We start from the raw sequence: 8,807 nt of genomic DNA, 5'->3' as shown, positions 1-8,807 counted from the left end.
TAAAAAAAAAAGTAATCATATGTTTTTACATATACACATAATCACACTATATGTTTAACTTGATCTCTCCCACTGAATATAAATAAAAACTCTGGACAAAGGATAAAAAGCAACTACCTGAGGATTCGGAAAGCTGGAAAAAGACCAAGGCAGTTTAAGGAGAGAATTCAAAATGTGAAGAAAAACAACTATGGTGGTGGTAAGTTTTCTGCTTTCTTGGTCTTTTTTGTTGTTGTTGTTTTTAGCTTTTTTGTTTTGTTTTGTTTTGTTTTTGCTTCTTTATCTTCCAGCTTTTATTGGATGACTAGAGGCCTGTTGCACGAAGAGATTCGTGCAATAGGCCTTCCCTTCTCCTGGCTGCCGGCACTGGTTTTCCTCCGGCACCCGGGACCCTGGCCTTCGGTCTGGCCCAAGCCGCCTTCCGTCCTCCGTCTTTGCAGCCCCGGCCGGAGCCACGTTCCGTCTTCGTGGCTCTGGCTCACCTTTAGTCTTCACTCTGCCGCTTGGAGCCTGCATATGCAAATTAACCGCCATCTTTGTTGGCAGTTAATTTGCATATCACACTGATTAGCCAATGGGAGGCGTAGCGAAGGTACGGTCAATTACCCTGTTTGTCTATTATTAGATAGAATGGGACAAACTAGCGAACTGCTTAGTAGATGCAGACAACACAGGTTTTCTGACCAGAGCCCTGGGAACAGGAATCGCTGCATGCCTTTCCTTGATTTACCTTTCAAACTACTTACTCGCATATTATAGATGCCTCATTAGGCCTCTTAAAACTGTGCCTCCTAAAACAGGATATTTTTTTTCCATTTTAAATAAAACAAGCAGCATGTCCTAACACCCAAGAAGTATCCTCAATTCACTTATTGGAAACCTTAAATTTTGTCAGTCATTTTCCCATGTTGATAGCAAACACAGCAAAGATTTCCATTTTAGCTATCCCCCAACATCCAGCCAATTTGGCCTCACAATCAGCAAGAATATCCAATCCATTGTTTCCTTCTATCTACTGGGAACGCATAAAAACACGTGGGTTTTCAATATAGGAGGTGGGGGAAGAATGGGCCTGGCTGAGTTTGGCCATTTCTGGACTGCTTTCTCTCATCTCATGAACGAAAGAGTTTCTAAGACTAGATGCCAGGCCATGGCTAATAATGATGGCTTTGCTCTCACTGCCAATGGGCAAAGAGTGTGAGGAGGAATAGAAAGAAACAGAGAAAGAAGGCTGGTGTCATCTTTGCAGTAAAATGCTCATCATTCCAAAGAGGTGCTCTACATCAGCGAGAAGGCCAGCTACTCCTGTGCTGCCCCTCTCCTTCCTCCTGGAATAAACTTCCTAATAATCACAGCTCAGAAGAGTTGTTCCTTTTCAAGCCACAGCCTTTGAGTGCTTCTCTTTAATCAATTCTAAGTAATACTTATCTTCAGACCACAGGCTAAGACTGAAAATAAAATTTAAAATATTTTTTATGTTTAAAGTGTATACATGATTGATTTTTGTAAGTTTGGTGTTCACGTTGTTTTAAAAGTAGTCATTTTCATGGTAATAAGAGAATTCAGACAATTCTAACATTTGAATAATTCGTGCTTATTCACATTTTACTACTTGTAAAACAACAGTAGTCTGTCAAAAGTGCAAAATATGCTTGTAGACACCAAGAACAATTTTTTTAAATGTAGTTGGGTCAGAAGATTTCTGTCTGGACAGTTCTTAAACTGGATTTGTATAATATAGCAATGTTATGCTGATATTTGAACTATTTATAAATTTCAAACATAACAAATTAAAGATTATCAAAGTTTTAAAATACTATCTTTGGTCCAACAGTTTGACAGGTGACCACTTTTTGTCTAGCATACATATTCCTCCTAGTTTTCTGGAACAGAGAGCTTAGAAAATGTTCACCAAAGCATAAAAATAAAGGAGAATTTCAGGCACAAATAAAAATAGAAAAAAGATTGGGAGTTGTTAAAAAAAAAAAAAAAAACCACAAAACTTTCCCAAGACATTCAGCATAACAACAGCATAACAAAGTGATTGAAATGTTTGTTGTGATCAAAAAATTGCAAATCAATAAAAAGCCAGGTAAGTACACAGAGAGAGCTAAGCTGCACTATACTAAGACCGCTCTGCCATCCTGTGGGGAGAGGCAGCCTGCAGGGCAGAAGGGCAGGGCGCCCAAGGGAGCCTGCTCTCAGGAACGCTGGATTGTCACCTAGAGAAACATCCATCTCCCTTATTACCCCACCGTGCTTTTCTGCCCCACATCAAACACCAGATGGACAGCCAGCTGTCAGAAAAGACTGTCTGCTTGTCTCCTCAATGGGAGTATAGTGTGTGGAAGGTACCCTTTTTTTGAGTCTTGTACTTTCATGTGAGAAGTGCTGCTAAGGCAGCAGGAGCTCGGGGTAGGAGTTACGTGCTACAAAAATGTCCAGAAACATCAAACGTTACTCTCTCTACAGAAAAGTCGGCTCCAGCTTTAGCAGTTGATTCTTTTGGCTCAAGCTGAGTTAAGCAGTACACAAAGAATAGACAAAAGCCCGCGAGCGACTGGCAGTCACCACGGGGCACGCCAAACCAAGGCTGGCTGACTCCCGGCGTTGTTCCTTCTCTGTGGAAGAGCGGCTGCACCTGCGTCCAGCTCAAGCTTGGTCACGTCTCCTCCTCTGGACCCTGGAAAACTCGCCACAGCAAGAAGACAGGGCTCTGGTCATGGAAAGCCCTGGTTTCTGTGTATGTGTGGATGCTTCTTCATATGGAGATTTTTATACCTCAGGCTTCACCCACTTTAAGCTTGAGCTCTTTTTTAATGAACTATAAAATGAGGCATGACACAACTGTTAAAAATAATTCCTTCTGTAATAACTGAACCCAAATGCAGCTTCCTTTTTCTGGAGGCATGTGGAATTAGCCACAGCCTCTAAAATTAGCACTTTTATCTCCCACATAAACCTTTGACAACCCAAACTTAATTGTCCACTTACTGTTTACTTGGAATACTAATCCTCACACACCACTCTTTTGAGTGTCTCTATAGTTTTTATGGTATATCAACTTTTTAAAAATATCATTGCTTTCTTCAATAACAACTAAATGGGGGTGGGGGAAGTATTTTCTTTCACCTGGTATTATGGATCCATAATAAGATATTTATGGATCTTAAGAACTGTTGCCCATAGGGTTCATTTCTTTTTTTAAAATGTATTTTATTGATCTTAGAGAGGAAGGGAAAGGAAGTGAGAGATAGAAACATCCATGATGAGAGAGAGTCATGGATTGGCTGCCTCCTGCACTCCCCCTACTAGGAATGGAGCCCGAAACCCAGGCATGTGGCCTTGGCCAGAATCGAACCCAGGACCCTTCAGTCCACAGGCCGATGCTCTATCCACTGAGCCAAATCAGCCAGGGCAAGGGTTCATTTCTTAAATGAACATTTCTTAAACACATATAGAACATCTTGTTATATAAGAAAGAGTCGCCCATTATTCTCCCCATTTAATAGAAAGGGAAATAAGGGCCAGTTGCATGATTTCTGAAAATCCTTATTATGTAATGGGGGCATGGAAAATTCCAGAGAAATCACCTATAAAATGATTTAACTACTATTGTGTTGTTACTTATCAATGCAGGAACAGCATCAGGAAATCTGCATCTTTCAATACTTTATGGAATATAAAACTGTGGAAAGAAAACACCTTTTCCACCGCTTCCCTTCTGTGGATTTTCTTCTGTGTCAGTTGTAGGATAGGATTGCGGACCACTGTTCACAGTTCCAGTGTAATCCTGGGCATCTCTACAGCAGGGCCTCTCGGAACGGGAAATGTCTAGGCATGGGGGAGGCCCTCGGGACACTGAAAAAGCAGACACAACGTGAACTGGTCTGTCACGTTAGGCTTTCTCTCTTACTTGTAGTCATGTGGTTGGAAGATCCTTCTTCCAGTCAAGTATCTGTCTATTTTTATGTTCATAAAACACTCTCTTCAAAAGTCAACCTACAAATACCCTTGACATTAGAAAGGCAAAAAAAACGTGCTATTGTTCACTTAGATGACACACCACTTCCCAATGTTTGCCCTAATCTGCTAATAGCTAGCGGCAGGTGGACACAGTCGAAAGAATTCCCACGAGAGCCATTTTCTCCTTTGAACAAGATGGAAATGGCACTGGATTAAGTTCAAATATTGTCTGTGACTGTAGCATATAAAGACGTTAAATAGTTTATGGTACGTAATGACTACCCTTGCAACTATTACTATCTCTTAAATTGTATCCCGATAGCTTAGTCCCACAGCTTGCTAAGAAAATATAGCGTGAAAGGGTCAAGAGCATAGCTATGTCACCATAGATTTAGTAATCCACATGTGGTTAATAATTCATTCAGAGAGTCCAATTAAAAAATGTATAAAACAGGCAAAAATGACTGTGTTTGCTTCAATCATGGTTAATCACACAATTCTTCAGTATGGACCATCACAGCCATCATGAGACATGTATGAAGCCCCAATGGCAGCGATGGAAGCAAATGCCTCTGAGAGATACAAGGCAATCATTAGCCATAAATAATTTCTATGAAAATTCACAACTGGATAATTCCCACACAAGATGACTTTAGGAATAAAGTAATGGGTAATCTAGTACCATACATCTGAACATATAGAATAGAAAATGCACAAATCTTGAACAATCCTATCTAATAAAAGAAAACATGGTAATTAGCATATGACCGCTACGCTTCCCATTGGCTAATCAGGGTGATATGCAAATTAACTGCCAGCCAAGATGGCGGCCGGCAGCCAGGTAGCTTGAAACTAACATGAGGCTTGTTTGCCTCAGTGACGGAGGACTCCAACGTTCCCCGTCTCCTTTGCCGGCCTCTGAGCTTGCAGTTTGAAACATTGTAACAAATATAGAAGCTAAACAAAACCCCAGAAACCTGCTTTCAGCAGCAGAGGCCTCAGAGCTGGAGCCAGAGCTAAAGCTGGCCCAGAATAAAAAAAAGAAAAGAAAAAAAGGACAGGTTGGGAGCTTCAGTCACCCACCAGCCTGAAAACAGCCCTCAGCCCCTCACCCAGACTGGCCAGGCACCCCAGTGGGGACCCCCACCCTGAAGGGTGTGTGACCAGCTGCAAACAGCCATCATCCCCTGACCCAGGCTGGCCAGGCACCGCAGTGGGAACCCCCACCCTGATCCAGGACACCCTTCAGGGCAAACCAGCCGGCCCCCACCCATACACCAGGCCTCTATCCTATATAGTAAAAAGGTAATATGCCTCCCAGCACCGGGATCAGCGGAGCCGAGAGGCCTCCCTGCTCTGGGATCAGCGTGACAGAGGGCAGTGCCCAAACCCCCTGATCACCCTGCGGCTCTGTGTGTGACAGGGGGCGGGGCCACAACCTCCCTATCCGCCCTGCTCTGTTCGTGACAGGGGAAGGCGCCCCAACCCCCTGATCAACCCTGCTCTGTGCCTGATAGGGGAGAGCTTCCCAACCCCCTGATCGCCCTGGGGCTCTGTGTGTGACAGGGTGTGGCGCCCCAACCCCCTGATCAGCCCTGCTCTGTGCCTGATAGGGGGGAGCTCCCCAACCTCCGATTGCCCTGCGGCTCTGTGTGTGACAGGGTGCAGCGCCCCAACCCCCCCCCCCCACGTGCCCTGCTGTGTGTGTGACAGGGTAGAGCCATAACCTCCCCATCAGCCCTGCCCTGAGTGTGACAGTGGCAGTGCCCCAACCCCCTGATCTGCCCTGCTCTGTGTGTGACAGGGGGTGGTGCCCCAACTCCCCTATCGACCCTACTCTGTGAGTGACAAGGGGGAGTTCCTCAACCCCCTGATCGGCCCTGCTCTGTGCATGACAGGGGGCGGTGCCCCAACCCCCCAATTGGCCCTACCCTGAGCGTGACTGAGGGTGGCATTGCAACCTCCCAATCCGCCCTGCTCTGTGCATGACAGGGGGTGGTGCCCCAACTCCCCAATCGGCCCTGCTCTGAGCCCGAACAGGGGCTGCACCTAGGGATTGGGCCTGCCCTCTGCCACCTGGGAGCAGGCCTAAGCCAGCAGGGCGTTATCTCCCAAGGGGTCCCAGATTGCGAGAGGGCACAGGCCGGGCTGAGGGACGCCCCCTCTCCCCCAAGTGCACAAATTTTTGTGCACCAGGCCTCTATTAGGTATTATAATACTGATGAGATTATAAATTCATATAATTTGTCCAGTCATAAGCCAATAGACACAACACATGTTCTAAGAGTTTATAAAACCAATATTTTTGGAGAAGTAAAATCTCCAAAGTATCTGCCTCTGAAAAAACATCACAAAAATAAACAAGATGTTAGTTTTCGCCAAGGAAACATTAAAGGAAGAAGCATAAAAATAAGACATTTTGGTAAGTCTCTGGCTTCATACAGATATTTAATGACAATTCATCTGATAGTATCTTAAGAATATTTTTTGCTTGTTTCCCTTCCCCAGGCAGCCATTGAGCGGCAGCAGCCATGGCTCAGCACTACCCCATGGCCATGGGCCTCAACAAGGCCACAGGCGACCAAGGACGTGAGAAAGCTGAGGCACAGCCGCTGCAGTGGGTGCCTCTCCAAGTGCATCAAGTTGGTACAGGGCATGATCCGGGAAGTGTGTGCTCTGCCCTCTATGAGCGGAGCACCATGCGCTATTCAAGGTCTCTAAGGACAAGAGGGCCCTGAAGTTGATCAAGAAAAGGGTGGGGACACACAGCTGTGCCAAGAGGAAGAGAGAGGAGCTGAGCAATGTCTTTGCAGCCATGAGGAAGGCAGCAGCCAAGAAGGCCTGAACCCCATCCCCTGTGTAATAAAACCTGTCCAGAAAAGAAAGAAAGAAAGAAAGAAAGAAAGAAAGAAAGAAAGAAAGAAAGAAAGGAAGGAAGGAAGGAAGGAAGGAAGGAAGGAAGGAAGGAAGGAAGGAAGGGGGGAAGGAAGAAAGAAAGAGAAAAAGAAAGAAAGAAAATAACATATTTTTGCTTACAATAATAGTTATTTAGTACATATCGTTACACATTTATAGCTGTTTCAACCAAGGAGTAGTTGTAATAAAAACATAAAAATATGGAATACAGCATTTCTGATGTCTTCAAGGAAATTAGAACAGATAAAGTCTTTATTATAGAGCAGAGAATTGATTTTAAACTTGATGCCTTATTAAATCTTTATTATCTCTGCTCTATGTTCTGAATGAAAAGTACAAATTAGGGAACTTTGGAAAATAATCTGAGTAGTACAATACGTCTTGTTACAAAACACTATGTTTGGTGTTTAATATAAAGTAGAACATGCCATAGTTACCAAGGAAGATGTTAAGTGGTCCTATTCAATTGGAAAAGGAAAGAAAAAATAAAATAATTCTGATCATGAGGATAAAGGCTTTCCTGAGGTAGCAGTATTTCCAGAGCATAAAACAAGGGAAAGTAGAGAATGTAAAACAGGAGTGAATAACAAACAACATTTGATAATCAATTTAGATTAAAAAAAATTAGTAGAAGAGGCTGTTTGGTTTTTCTTCAATAGAAAGATATTTTTTAAAGAGATTTTTAATTATATGAATACGTATGAGGGATAAAATAAGTCATTATTTTAAAATAAAGTGATATAATAAATATGAAAACCCTTTGATAAAAGAGAACTGAAAATGTTCTTTTTTATCAAAGTACTTTTCCATGGTATTTTGTATTTATCAAAATGCTTGTTTTGCTATTATTTATAGTGTCAATAATGTGATGCTGGGGGTTTTGACAATAATAAGTTATGCATATTTAACATATACTTGCCATTAATGTTAAGACCAATATAAAATTTAACTTTTCTATTAGAATTTTTGATAAAGGTATTATTTCTTTGTATATGCTTAATTATGCAATTGCTTTCTGTTTTTGCTCAAAAAGTCTATTAATTTCAATTAGTAATTTAAAAAAACTGTTTTTACCTGCTGGATAAAAATTAAACCTAACCATAATCTTAGTAATTTTATAGTATTCCAGGGAGGTTTTCTAGCATAATTTATTTTACCCCCTTTTTATCTTAGGAAAATGAATATGTGGATAATTGTTCACTGTCAATAATCTATGCCTATAAAAAGTACTGCAGCTAAAGCAAATGGACTAGTTGATGGAGAAAGTCATTTGCAAATTCAAATTTAAAAATTTACTTAACCAATTAAATAAACCCCATTGCTTTGATTTACAATATTTGATAGAAACATAGGTATTTGTTTAACTTTTGAAGTCAGTGTCCATATCATATTTTATCTTTTTGAGACTGTGATTTCTTCTCCTTACTATTCCTCTAAGAAATAAAAAAGTATAAAATGGATCTTATATGTTAATATCCTAAATTTCTTGTTTTGACTCCTGACTAAGCCTCCATCTTTTTTTTTTTTTTTTTAATTTAGGAAACCCTAGAGACTGTACTACCAAAATATATAATTTAAACACATTTGCACATGCTTTTACTTCCAGGTGAGAAATGAAACAGTATTACTGAGAAAATTATTAGAAATATGAACTACATCTCAGTTGTGATTGCCTTAAAATCAATATCCTTTTATTTGAACAAACAGCAGCAAAAATCATTAAGGTAGAACCCTAGCAAGTCAGGTTAAATTACAGCTCAATCGTGAATTTGTTAGATCATTTGGACAAATTGTTTCAACAATTTCCATTTCTGCCTCTTGTAAGTATAATAAGCATAATCATCCTTGCTGGAAGCCATGACATTGAAGAACATGTTTTTGGGAAACTTTCCAGATTCTCAGGTATCTATTATAAAAGAGGAAAG

At 41.4% G+C, this 8,807-nt stretch overlaps 1 pseudogene across 1 annotated transcript; it reads left to right on the top strand.

Annotated features, from left to right (window-relative positions):
- Window positions 1-6,497: 6,497 nt before the first annotated feature.
- LOC308515919 (large ribosomal subunit protein eL36-like) lies at window positions 6,498-6,811 on the top strand (annotated as a pseudogene). The gene has a single exon. The product of its transcript is annotated as a large ribosomal subunit protein eL36-like (transcript).
- The last annotated feature ends 1,996 nt before the right edge of the window (window positions 6,812-8,807 follow it).

This window comes from Myotis nattereri (genome assembly GCF_964212035.1).
Source record: "Myotis nattereri genome assembly, chromosome: 1".
In the NCBI taxonomy this organism is placed as follows: domain Eukaryota; kingdom Metazoa; phylum Chordata; class Mammalia; order Chiroptera; family Vespertilionidae; genus Myotis; species Myotis nattereri.
This window is presented reverse-complemented; position numbering and strand designations above follow the sequence as displayed.